General features: G+C 35.7%; 1 protein-coding gene across 1 annotated transcript in view; it reads left to right on the forward strand.

Annotated features, from left to right (window-relative positions):
* Positions 1 to 14,542, forward strand: part of LOC135208320 (rho GTPase-activating protein gacF-like) — a 140,531-nt gene that overhangs the window by 100,809 nt on the left and 25,180 nt on the right. The window lies entirely within an intron of this gene.

Raw genomic sequence — 14,542 nt, forward strand, 5'->3', positions numbered from 1 at the left:
CAAAGTCGTTTTGTATGAGGTTTTGATATTGGTTTGACCGAAAAAGTATCTTATGTAAGGTATTAAATTGTTGTAAAATTGAATCTTGTAATTAGGAACGTAGTATAATTTTGTGGTCTATCTATCTATCTATCTATCTATCTATCTATCTATCTATCTATCTATCTATCTATCTATCTATCTGTCTGTCTGTCTGTCTGTCTGTTTGCCTGTTTATCTATCTATCTGTCTCTGTCTGTCTGTCTGCTGTCTGTCTGTCTGTCTGTCTGTCTGTCTGTCTGTCTGTCTGTCTGTCTGTCTGTCTGGAGGTCGGGATCATGCAATATGCGTAATGCAAAATTCTTAATGCAGCTGAAAAAATGAATTTTTCTCTAACCTCCCCTCATAAAAAAATAACACAAAAATCAACATTTGAGTACTTTGATGAGGTTAATTTTCCACTATCGAGTCCTTCACTGAACTTTTTTTTATTACACTTTTCCATGTTTATAAAGCACATAGATACATCCGTAACATTGCCTGAACATTTTTGTGGCCTTTGGAATAAGAAGTTCTCAAAATAATAGCCTAGTGCCAGGAGTAAGTTGAATATGGAGTAAAATTCAAGTTTATATTGCTGTTACGCGTCTAGAGAGAGAGAGAGAGAGAGAGAGAGAGAGAGAGAGAGAGAGAGAGAGAGAAAATGGGTGGTGGGGGCCCATTAAACGACTGTAGGAATTGCTTCTTCATTATTATTATTATTATTATTATTATTATTATTATTATTATTATTATTATTATTATTATTATTATTATTATTATATTTTTACGGTGCGAGACTAAAGTCCCTTTATTTCTTACTATAAATGCTCATAAGCATAGAAGTAGAGTTATTGCAGTTCCATTAGCAGACCGCTTCAAAGTCCAGTCTCAAATCCTTCAAAATAAGTTGTCGAAATTATGGGGAGTTTTCACTTGTCTATTGAAATGGACATGATTGGTTTCTATTTCTGACCCAAAGAATTTCTCATCTGATTCTTCATGTTTTGATTACTTCGGATGCCATGGTTTGAATTTAATGGTTGAGTTTTATTCTCATTCCGAGACAGAGCGAATTAGATATTAAAGGACATTTGTAGCTTAATGATATATATATATATATATATATATGATATATCTATATATATATATATATATATATGTATGTATAATCTTTAGAGAGAGAGAGAGAGAGAGAGAGAGAGAGAGAGAGAGAGAGAGAGAGAGAGAGAGCCAGCCCTCATGCTGGCATAAATATGAATGTTTGTTCACATCGTACTGCTCTCCCCCTCCCATTTGGTGGAAATACTATTAATCTTTTTTTTTTTTTTGTGGGGGGGGTAGTTGCTAGGTGAGCGAGTAATGAGACCCTCATGCTTGAATTACCCATTGTTGTTATGAGGCAGATGACAAATGACTGGAAAAGGAGAATGGTAAGCTTTAGGTAAACATGGAAAAGAAACATGAACTGAAAACTCCCACTAATATGATATATATATATATAATATATATATATATATATATATATATATATATATATACATATATATACACACACAACACACACACACACAACAACCATATATATATATATATATATATATACATACATCACACACACACACACATATATATACCATATTATGCTATATATATAATATATATATATGTGTGTGTGTGTAGTATATGTGTGTATGAATATATTATAGATATAATATATTAATATACATATATATAATTAGATATATCTATGTACATATGTTATAACGAATGATGAATATATGGAACATAATGAATATGTCAATAAAAGACAAAATCCAGTAGAAAAGTGAAACATATATATATATAGATATATATATATATATATATATATATATATATATATAATGTATAACTGAATGATGAATATATGGAACATAATGAATATGTCAATAAAGACAAAATCCAGTAGAAAAGTGAAACAGTTTTACTTTCCTTCTGTTTACTTTCCTTCGTTTATTTTACCTTTATACACACACACACACTCACACACACACACACACACACATATATATATATATATATATAATATATATATATATATATATATGTATATATATAAATATAAAATGTGTGTATATATATTCATTTATTTATATCTATATACATACATATATATGTTCTCGGGAGCCACTCTTCGTTAGAAGAAACAGTTTATTGTTGACAAATTCGCAATGTTTTGGTTCAGAGTAGATGTAGAAATAATTTGGTGGATGTAATGGTGAGAGCAGAAGCGACTGGAGGCACGTCTGATCGTTATTTAGTTGAGGCAGAAAATAAGATAGACAAATTAAAGTTGGAGATTATGGTATGACAACACACCTATACAGCAATAGAATTATCACAAGTGAGTTGCTAGTTTAACAGGGATAAAGTAAGAGGTTGTTCTATAAGAGGGTAGATGCGGAGAGGAAGGTTAATGAGCAAATAAGTATCAGGGAAAAATGCAAATAGAGAGTTGCCGTATTCCATATTCGAGACTTTGTAGCAACAGTCTTATTCAGAAAGTGTGAAGGAATCTAGAAGTTGAGAGGTTTTATGGCTGTTATAATTATAATATTTTTTCCACCATTCACCTTTTTGTCCTTTGAGCAGATGGCCCAGCAATGATTACCATGCTGATCTTTGGCAAGTATTTATGGGGCGAAGTCGCTAGCCAAATGCTGTTATCTTTCAACGTAGCTGAACTGCTAATTGCACGACCAAACATATAGCTAGTGTGTTACTAATCATATATATATATATATAGATATGTGTATATATACGTAGTATATATATATATATATATATATATATATTATATATATATATATATATATAATATATATATATTTGTTTGTGAGTGTGTCTGTCTCTTTTTTCCGTCTAGAGAGAGAGAGAGAGAGAGAGAGAGAGAGAGAGAGAGAGAGAGAGAGAGAGAGAGAGAGAGAGAGAGAGGTAAGTAAAATATAAGAGAATATCTCTAGCCATCTTGAACACCATAAGGACATAATTTTGTAGGATGGCCCTGCATCGCAGGCTCCCCTCCAAAATAACTGTGTATAGGGAGCGTCACCTGTAACTTATACGGTCGTTATGGTCTATTTTCGATGTGTTCAGACCCTGTTCTCCGGTCTTGCATACGTTCATGCTTCGTTTACTTAGTGTGTATTTTTAAAACGAAACCTTTTAAAATAATATCCGTTACAAAAGTGGCGTTTTTTCGCAGAATGGCCTAGTAGGTTATTTTACATGATTAAAGAGAGAGAGAGAGAGAGAGAGAGAGAGAGAGAGAGAGAGAGAGAGAGAGAGAGAGAGAGAGCTGGGGTACAGACAATGTTAGTTAAGTCTGGCGATTTTACTACCAAAAAGTGAATGAATGATTGTTACCGCACATCATTACCCTTTCATTCTTTGGACAAGCAACTATCACATTGGAGACCCATCTTTGACATAGAAGGATCAGCTGACATATTTGTTACTTCGTTTTCGTTAGTTTTCAAGTCACCGGATAACCGAGAGCTTATCTATGGATCAAATAGAAATGTAATTGTTATTGGCTTACTATACTAATTCACAGATTCCTTATTATTATTATTAATTATTATTATTATTATTATTATTATTATTATTATTATTATTATCACGCATTGCCGGATTAGAGAAACATCAAGTAATAAGGAAAAGAAGTATCCTGGTCAGATAGCAGGTGTGTGTGTGGTGGGGGATGGGGAGCTGGGGAGACGTTGGCTGAAGTTTGTCCAAAGTCCAGTTCCTGACTTTTCCTTAAGATCCCAGAAGGGATTCCCCACGTAGCAAATTCCTGCTGCCCTTTTGTAAAAAGACCCAACTTTCGATCATTCCACCTTCTTGTGATACTGTCGGCGACTTACTGATGGCCACTCCCTTTTGGGATGTTTTTTTTTTTTGGTGTTTTTTACTTATAAAATAAGTATATACTTATTTATCTATCTTATGAAATGAGTATGTACTTGTTTAAATACCAGCAGTGGCATCGTACTGAAACCAGTTATTTATGGATGATAAAATTCAGGGAATTTCGCTTATGTCTTATCTTTTAAGTAAAACTCTTTTATTTATTTGGTGAGATATGATTCTAATCTCGAAATACCTAAGTATTTTACTCGAGGAAAAAATGTGTGGGGATACTAGTACGATATTTATGTGCAACAGATACGTTAAATTATGGTGGTTTTGGTTTCCTTGAAAATCCTCGAATTTATCTGAAATCACTTACCTTATTGAAATACGATAGTTCGTGTGTGTGTGTGTGTGTGTGTGTGTGTGTGTGTGTATTTATGGTAGAACATGACCCCGGTTTCTAGAAATATGCCAGTAACAGTAAAATAAATAGCTTATAACTAAATCAATGTTTGGTTATGTGGGCCCTGGATTTTTTACACGTTTTGTCTTCTCTCAAGTTGTCTTACATTATGTTTAATTGGGTTTTACACTTATTATTCGTTATTATTGTTCTTTTTTAATATCTTTTCACAATGAAATAGATCTAGGGTAGGTTCAAGTGTAAAAGTATCATTTACTTTAATATCTCTCTCTCTCTCTCTCTCTCTCTCTCTCTCTCTCTCTCTCTCTCTCTCTCTCTCTCTCTCTAATGGCTTCATCTTTCTGTATCTCCATCTCGCTCTCTAGTAAAAACATGATAGTACTACACGTATACATGATACTTAAAGGGATTATTATGTACATTGAGAAACGGTCAGTTCGGAGGAGGAGGGAGAGGAGGATGTGGTCGTCGTAGAGGTGTTGGTGGAGGAGGAGGAGGAGGAGGAGGAGGATGAGGAGGCCAGGTGATATAATGAAAGGTGGAACTATAAGGCAAACACAAAGTTGTATCTTGAGTGGCCATTACCCAGTCGTATAGCTGGATATCTTTGTATGCCGTCCGAAGTCTCCATTAACCTGCGCCTGTCCCTCATCTTCTCATAAATGAGCTCCGGAATACCAGTGTATGTGGTGTATACGACCCCTCCTGTGGGAGATGGGGAGTTATGAGGATGGAATGACTTTCGAAGGTCAGACGACGTCGAACTGGGCTGGGCTTGGCTGGGATTGTTTGGAGTCTCTCTCTCTCTCTCTCTCTCTCTCTCTCTCTCTCTCTCTCTCTCTCTCTCTCTGTGATATGAGTAAATTAGTATTATGTTCGTCCGTTTTGATTTGATATTGAACAATATGTTTGTCGATTATATACGTATAGGTTATTTCATTTATACAGGTGTTGGTAATTTGATCGGGTACGATATCCATTTCCTGTTTACCACACACTATCCGTAGAATCCGGAGAGAGAGAGAGAGAGAGAGAGAGAGAGAGAGAGAGAGAGAGAGAGAGAGAGAGAGGATGTTGTGTTAGTGAATGTGTATCGTGACGAAAATCATGTGGGTTTTTATTGCATTATCCCCACTCGATTTATCAATTATGTATCCCCGTTACGCGCCAGATGGGATCCTTCTATCCCTTCTACGCGCTCACCTCCCCCCCCCCTCTCTCTCTCTCTCTCTCTCTCTCTCTCTCTCGCTCTCTCTCTCTCTCATTTGTTTTTAGAGATTACTGATTACTGAAAGTTAAATTGTCGATGGACTAATGAACAACATTATGAGTGTTAAGAGAAATTTTCTTCTCCACTTGATACACACACACACAATATATATATATATATATATATATATATATATATATATATATATATATATATGTATGTATGATGTAGTATGTATGTATGTATGTAGTGTATGTATAATGTATAAAGATAGCTTTCTAGAATATTTACATGTCATGGCTCTTTTCCATGAAGTCGTTCTTGTTCTCAGTGGTAATAAAAGTTCATAAAGTTTTATTCTTGTCTCCTGGGAGGTTATCTTAAACTTTTGATTTATAAGAACTCTATTTATAACCTCATCCTTGATACTGGGCATATTTTGGCCACTTCATAAATGCTATATGTTTTTACCCTCTTGCTGGATACTGCCTTAGTTGTTCCGGAATTATTATTATAATAATGGACTCATATAATGGACGTCAGTATCTATTCCTTAGTCACCTTTTATTATGAAGTAACCTTTTGGGTTACTGGATTAGCGGTTCCAAACTTTTCTGGCTGATGAAAAAGCAATATTTCAAAATGAATAAATATAATTGAATTGAATCCATAAGTGTTTATTTGATATTTTGTGGATTCATCATGATATTGTTTTGAGTAAAAATGAAATCTAACAGTTTTAGTAGAACAATGTTGTGCTTAATCTGGTAAGTCATGTAAATAGTAAGAATATCAAACATTCGTAAATGATCTGACAAAATAATGAATGTCTCAACTTGATGAGGAATGCCAGCCATTAATCATTTTGATTAGTTTTATGTTATATCCTGAAAGCTTGCAAATACCCAGCAATTAAAATTTGACTGTGGCATTAAAAGATTGTCAAAATGAACGCAAACCATTTGTCAAGCGTTGACCAGCAGTAAGAATTTGACCAAGTCAGTAGAACAGAAAGATATCTAAAATGAACCTTACCCATGAATGAAGTTCGACCAAAAATTAATTCGAGTTCATACACCTTTGTATACAGTTCTGGCAATCGGAGTTGTCTGTCGGAACCTACAAATCGGGGGAATTTTGGCGCAAGATTAATGGGAATGACAGTGAGCGGAGGACAGGAACTGCACGAGTCATCTGTCCGACTGTGTTGCTGGAAAAACAAACGAAGGAAGTGGTTTTATTAATTTAATTTTTTTTTTTTCGAATTTTTTTCGAATTGCTTCGCGCCGAATAAAATCTTGTGGCAAGAATTAATAAAACGTCGAAAACGTACATTGTAAATTTAAATTGTATGTTAATTTTAATGATTCATGTTAAATTGAAATTTAAATTACCGGCAATGATTCGTATCTTCACCACACTAATATTTTCTGTTCTTTTTATGATTATAGCGTTAAGATAGGATTTATTTATTTATTTATTTTTTGCCTTACGAACTTCAAATTTGAGATTTTATGTTTTCTGCTATTTTATTTTATGAAAATTGGGAAGTTGTGTTGTGAGAAGAAGAGGAGAGAGAGAGGAAGAGAGAGAGAGATGAGAAAAGAAAAGAAAGAAAGAAGAGAAAAAATTGGGAGCGCGTTAAAAATAATGGGGTTTGTCTCTAATATTCAAGAACTGCGATAATAGAAAACAGGCGCAAGGAGGGTTGATTGATAAACCGAGGAAGAGTCAACATTATGACATCCTTGGCCATGGAGGACTGGCCAAGGAATGGAGAAAATTGAAAGTCTGTGACTGACAGTCCGGTGATTAGGTAAGCTGGAGAACAGATATAGGAGATGGCCGATCTTGAACCAATCTTTTTTTTAAAGTTATTTTTGGCAGGTTTGATTTTTTTTTTTAAATGTTCATATTTCACTTTTTATAAGGTTATGTTTTAAAGGCGGTTTTTGGTAGATTTAATATATTTTATTTGTATTTTTTGTAAAGATATTCTTTGGCAGATTTAATTTTTTAAACTTATTTTTGTAAGGTATTTTTGGTAATTTAATTTTTAATTTTTTTTGTAGGGCTATTTTTCGTGCCTCTAATTTTTTAATGAATGAATATAAAATGGTTTATAATATTAATGAAAATAATGAATCTGCATTTTTTTATGTTAAATTTTTATGATCAAAAGTAAAAAATTTGATGTGACAGTATTTAAAGAGCCGAGTATTTTTTTTTTATTGTATTACGTTTTAGGTTGAACAGGTTGACCTTTGAATTACAAAATGGATTAAGTTATACGTCGAATTAGTTGAATTTATGATTACAAAATGTACTAGATTATAGGTCGAATAGGTTAAATTTTTTATTATAAATTTGATTAGATAGTAGGTCGTATAGGTTGAATTTTTATTTAAAAATTGCATTACATTAAAGGTCGAATAGGTAAAACTTTTAATTATAATTTGTAGTAGATTATAGGTCGAAGAGGTTAAATTTTTAATTATAAATTGTATCAGATTAAACGTCGAATAGGTAAATTTTTTTATTATAAATTGTAGTAGATTATAGGTCGAACATGTTGAATTTTTAATCGAGTGGTCGAATTTTATGTGATTGGGTACTAATTTTGTCTTTGGATTAGTTTAGTATTATATTTGCGCAACTGATATAAGTTTGACCATTTGTCAGTGTGATGGAGGAAGAAAATTTCAACCTCCATCCGTAAGGGCGGGTTGTCCTAAATCCCAAACTTGGATCCAGGGTATGCATTGCAGACCACACCGATTACTTTTCAGTGAAGGAAATGCGATTTAATGTGTGAAGATTTTTTGAGGTTATAATAATTTATTCCTAGAATATATCTGTACGAGATGAATATTTTCAAGATGAGTGGTAGAAAATCTTATATATATATATATATATATAGAGATATATATAATATATATATATATATATATATATATATATATATATACACGTACATGCACACATTCATACATACATACACACACATACATTAATCCACATACACATGTAGGTATCTGAACTAAACGAACTATTTGTGTGGATGTTAGATACAGAATGCTGATACTTGATATGATCATGTGTATGTAAGAAGGAAAATAATCTAATAGTGAGAAATGTTTATTGGAATAAGTTTAATTTCCTGACGAAAAGAAACTGAAAGAAATGACTCAAGTCAAACTTTGGAAATCGTCCTCATTCGCTAATACCCCAATCCTCATCCCACATCAATTCCCCTCCCCTCCCCTCCCACTACAATCTCGGCAAAGCCACGACGACACTCCAACGGCCATATCCTTAACATCACATCCTCGAGTTACAGACTCGCCGACGGCATCTAGATGAGTGATTACTCTCACGGTCCACGCTAATTCTGGAAGTTTGTCCGCCGTGCCCTTTTTTCGCAAGGTTATCCTCCTCCCTCCCTCCCTCCAGGGTCCTCTTTTTCTCCCTCGGCGTCCAGAGGCTTTCCGACTCCCGTTTCCTGTTTTGAGCAGTTTTCCAACCACCAGCTGTTTCCTGACAACTTGTTAACGTCAGTTGTTTCCTGTTTCCACGTGGCTTCTGTGACCCACCCTCTCTCCTCCTCCTCCCACTCCCCCCCCCCTCCCCCCCCCCCCCCCTCAGCTGCGACCCGGGGACCTGCTGGTACCAGCTGCGATCCTAAACCTCCACAAGTTAGGATGGCACTTGAGGGGGATCCTATTTGAAAAGAAGGAGGGGGTTTTGGAGAAGGATCTCTTGGGGGCGGGAAATTTCAAATCATCCTCAGCTGCAAAGAGAGAGAGAGAGAGAGAGAGAGAGAGAGAGAGAGAGAGAGAGTCTTTCTCCTTTGGCTTACATTTTAGTTAAATCAGAGTAATTCTAAACGATCCAAAAATATGGGTGTTGGAAATTTAAGAGAGAGAGAGAGAGAGAGAGAGAGAGAGAGAGAGAGAGAGAGAGAGAACTAGAACTCTTTTAGCTTACATTTTAGTTGAATCAGAGTAATTCTTGACGATCTAAACATGCGATTATTGAAGAGAGAGAGAGAGAGAGAGAGAGAGAGAGAGAGAGAGAGAGAGAGAGAGAGAGTCCTCCTTTAGTTTACATTTTAGTTAAATCAGATTATTTCTTCACGATTTAAACATGCGATTATTAGAGAGAGAGAGAGACAGAGAGTCCTCCTTTAGTTTACATTTTAGTTAAATCAGATTATTTCTTCACGATTTAAACATGCGATTATTAGAGAGAGAGAGAGAGAGAGAGAGAGAGAGAGAGAAGAGAGAGAGAGAGAGTCCTCCTTTAGTTTAAATTTTAGTTAAATCAGATTATTTCTTCACGATTTAAACATGCGATTATTAGAGAGGAGAGAGAGAGAGAGAGAGAGAGAGAGAGAGAGAGAGCTCATGACCGACTGGTCTTTGCGCTGTCCTCTCAGTATGCATCACTTAGCCAGGCTTAAAGTGGTGACAGTAGATTTATATGCGTGAACCATAAAGAGTTGGTACAATGATAAAAACGCTTTGCCCCTTGAAAATTAATGCAATGCCCTTCCATTTTCTAGATTAGGTCTGTTGTGGTTGTAGTTGGAGCGTTGTTTTTTTTGGGTGGTAACGAGGGGGGGAGGGGGGCAGGACGAAACAGAAGGCTGTGAGAGAGAGAGAGAGAGAGAGAGAGAGAGAGAGAGAGAGAGAGAGAGAATTTTGATTTTAGTTTGGATGTGGAACGCAGATTGGTAATTTTAAGGTTTTCCAAGATTTTGGGAGGTAGAGAGAGTTTGTAATGGAAGTCTCCAGTTAAACAGGATGTAGAATATTTGTGTGTTAGTGTGTTTGGGAGGGGGATACTAGGGGAGGGGGGGACGGTTGTTATGGAAGAGCCCCCTCCGATGAAGTGTGTAGTAGGACGGCGATAAAACATGGCGTCCGGGGTCGACTTTTAGAAGGATTGGAGGCCGAGGGAGAAGCTTCGCCAGATGAGTGTTATATGTTCCGGCTCCGGCACACACGGTGAATGTATATTGTTTTATTTACGAATGGATGGGGGGGGGGGAATGTGATTCGCGCCCGGCGCTCGCCCTCTTCGTGGGGGGGAGGGGTGAAGTTGGGGAGCGCGAGCGACGACTGCTCGTAAAAACACTGATTGTGTGTTAAGATCGCTCAGACTTTTCCATTTCGTTTCGTTATTCGTTATTTCGTGCATCCGTTTTTCGTCGTGTTAGGCCTTACTAAGTTTCATTTCGTGTGTGTAAGATACGTGAGGATTATGTAAGAATGTTAGGTGACGGGTTTGAGATTTTACGTTTGAATTCATTTGACAGTTAAATGACATTTCAGGTTATCGACAAGCGTAAAATCCCTGCCTGGATTTTTGCGTGTCAGCGTAATTCACCATGAACGGGTCTCTATAGATAAGTTTATTACACACACACACACACACACACACAGCCTCTGAGACACGGAAGATCACTTGAGAAATAACATGGTAACTCGTATGACTCAAGTCATTAATGGTACGGAGGTGAGCTACCATCCGACATCCTGTATAATACCACATTCCTGAAACTTTATAAAGAATAAGTTTTTTAATAGCTAATCTCTTTTTATCACCGCCTTGCCTTCTATTTCCTCTTCATTATTTTTTGTAAATGCGTTCCTCCGAATCCCCTGTAATAAGCGTTGATGATACGAGCATTTACCTCAAGCATCCTTTTAAAATTGTTTCGTCAGAAGCCTTCCTTGGTCATGCAAGATGAATTCGGAGTTTTCATATTAATTTATATTTTGTGGCGGAAGTGATGATGTAATTCCCTCAAATACTGAAGAGTTCTTATTAAAATGGTGTCTCGTGCTTTTGGCTGCGGACATTTTCACGAAGCGTTAGAAAAAGTATTTTTTTTTTCTATTTAATGCATCCTAAAGTATTTGAGACTTACCGAATTTAAGTAATAATTTTATTGATATTTTTCAAAATTAACAAATTTCAGAAATAATCTTATCAACATTGTTAAAAATTACCGAAACAAAAATCCCCTTTCCACCCAAGGTCGGACCTGGGAGAACCAGGCACTGGCTGCTGATGTCTGAGAAGGTAGACTTACCGAGATAGGCCGTAGAAAACTTAAGTTTATTTTGAATTGAAGTGAAATTAATGACACATTTAGAGGGTTAGATCTGTCAGAATGTTTCGTATATTTTCATTATAACATTTTACATTGTATATCCTCAACGAGAGTTTTTTTTATAAAGCGTTGTTTTTGTGGTACTCTTTCGCTACACATCTTATACCTCATTACTGTTTGGTAATGGGCAATTCATCGCTCAATAAGGTACTAATTTTGTTGTTTGCCCTAACCATAATTTAATCATTTAGTATGTTCACTGATAATTTCTTTGGAGACCCAAATATTTGTTGTGTTAGGACCATCTACTCAAGGGTTAATCGAGCGTTATTTTCGTAGTTCATTCGTTCAGTCTGTTGATACTTTCACGTATTTGTTTCCAAATAAAATACGGAGACAAAATAAAACAAGTAAAAATGCGCTGCAGTTTCTTCGGCGGAATAAAGTTTTCTCTATAGTGTATAATCAATGTCTCGGTGGTCTCGGTATAATGCTGTATGAGCCACGGTCCATGAAACACTCAGCCGGCTATGGTGGCCTTTGTTGTAGCGTTGTCAGAAGCACGATCATGGCTGACTCTAACCTTATATAAAATAAAACCAACTGAGGCTAGACTCTAGGGTTGCAATTTTGTATATTTGATGATTAGATGGTTGATGATCAACGTACCAATTTGCAGCCATCTAGCCGCAGTAGTTTGTATGATCTGAGGGCGGACAGAAAAAGTACGACGGACAGACAAATAGCCACCTCAATAGTTTTCTTTTACAGAAAACTAAAAGGAGAGTCATTGGGGGCGTCTATTAAACTGACACACGACGAAGTATTGCTGTGTAGTGTTTTAGCTTGTGTCGTATGAATGGCTGGTGGCTGCTTCCTCTGCTAATCAGGTTGTTGTTGACGTGACCTGCTTTCTCCCTCAGGTGGTCCACGTCCTGTCCTCTCTCTCTCTCTCTCTCTCTCTCTCTCTCTCTCTCTCTCTCTCTCTCTCTCTCGGCTATTTTTTTTTTCACCTACCAAGTCTCGACGTTCTTCACTCACACACAACACGTGACTTCTGTGTCCCTTTTCTCCTGCTTCTTCACGTACTTTTCTCCCCCCCCCCCCCCCTTTCCTTCGTATCCTTGGGTCTCTCCTTTTTAGCAATCTTGTCCTCGTCGCCATCTTTAGCCCAATATATCTTCCTTTCCTTTCTATTCATCCTTCATAGTTCTCTTGCCATCTTCGTTAACTGCTTCACTATTGATATTTTTCGTATTTTCTTGCAGAACTCTTTCCCTTCACTAATAATATTTCTTGTATTTTGTTACAGAACTCTTTCTCTTTACTATCAATACTTCTATTTTGCAACAGAACTCATTCCAATCCTTTAAGTCGTGGTGATAAAGTTTGGATTTCAGTAATATCTAGCACTCAGGTGTTAGTTACAAAACTGGGGCTTTGAGAATTTGTATGTTCACAATTATTAAGCGATATCTGTATATTACATTCAGCAGTATGCAATTAACATACCACGCACAAGGGGAGAGTGATAGTTCCTGGGGAGGGTAGATTAGCCATGCATTTATGTATGTGATAAGGCGGTGCTGGATTTAACATCTGTTTTGTTGATTGCAATCTTCTTTTCCTCTTACTGTCAATGCATTGTGTTCTTATGCCTCTTTTTCTTATTTTGGGGATGTTATGTACAGTCATAAATTGAGAACTTGGGTCCATTCCTAGACCTGAACGTGTGTGTGTAAACTTTTATTGAATTGTATATCAAGAAGCTTTTTGTCTTGATTCATATGCTATGGAAGATGTATCGTCTTTCTTTCTTTTAATATATCTGTGATATTGGCCTAACTTGAATATACTTACTTTTTATCTTTTGCTGTCGAATGACTCACGTATTTAACCTGTCTAAAACACTATTCACAAAGTTTTTATAGTGTTCAGTTGGTGGAACCTCTTGTTTTTCATGTACTTTGTTCCCGTTTTGATCTTCTGTAGATTAGTCGTGTTTTACATATTCATATATTCCAGATTCTCTCCCTCTTATCCGTTTGTTAGTTTTTTTTTTATTCGCTCAGTTTGTTTTAGGTTACTGGTACTTTTATCAGTTTTTATTTACCTATAAGTGTTAGATTCTTTGAGCCAACTTACTTTCGTTCACCCTTGTTAATATTTATGATTTTCATATTTTTCCTTCTTGATTTGTATTTTTATCTGACCTTTTAATTTTACGTAACGTATACTTCACGTTCCATACGGATCTTTCCTCTTATACTTTAAGCCGTTGCCGCTGATTTTTCCCCCATTCCTTTAATATTCCTTTCCATGTTATACTTATCGGTTCCCTTGCCTTCTTCTCCTCCTCCATCTCATCCTCCTCCATATCAGGTGATCACCTTTTTCTGTTCCTGGACCCAGTCTTTCGTAATTCTTTGTATTTCCCCTTTCGTTTGTATTTATTTTCTCACTTTATATATCTCCTGTCAATTTTCTGTTTGTATTTTTACTGTCCTTAGTATTAACCTGTCTTACTTTCCTTGTCTCTTGTCATTTTTTTATAGTTTGTCTCAACTTTGCATTTCTTTTCCAACTTTACTTATCTTTTATTTTTTCCACTCTCCGTTGTATATTTTTGTCCAGTTTAGCTATATCTTATTATCGTATTGTCTCTCTTCTCTGTATTTATTTTTCCACTTTATTTATCCCCTGTCAATTTTTTAAATTTCCATTCTCCTTTGTATTTATTTTCCAACTTTTCTCCGTTTTTTTGTATTTATTATCCCTTTTTACTTATTTTCTGTCAATTTTGCTGTAATTTCACTCACTTTTGTATTTATTTTCCTACTCAACTTAACAACTGTCAATTAAGTTTTTT

The sequence above is a fragment of the Macrobrachium nipponense genome, chromosome 35 (genome assembly GCF_015104395.2).
Source record: "Macrobrachium nipponense isolate FS-2020 chromosome 35, ASM1510439v2, whole genome shotgun sequence".
In the NCBI taxonomy this organism is placed as follows: Eukaryota; Metazoa; Arthropoda; class Malacostraca; order Decapoda; family Palaemonidae; genus Macrobrachium; species Macrobrachium nipponense.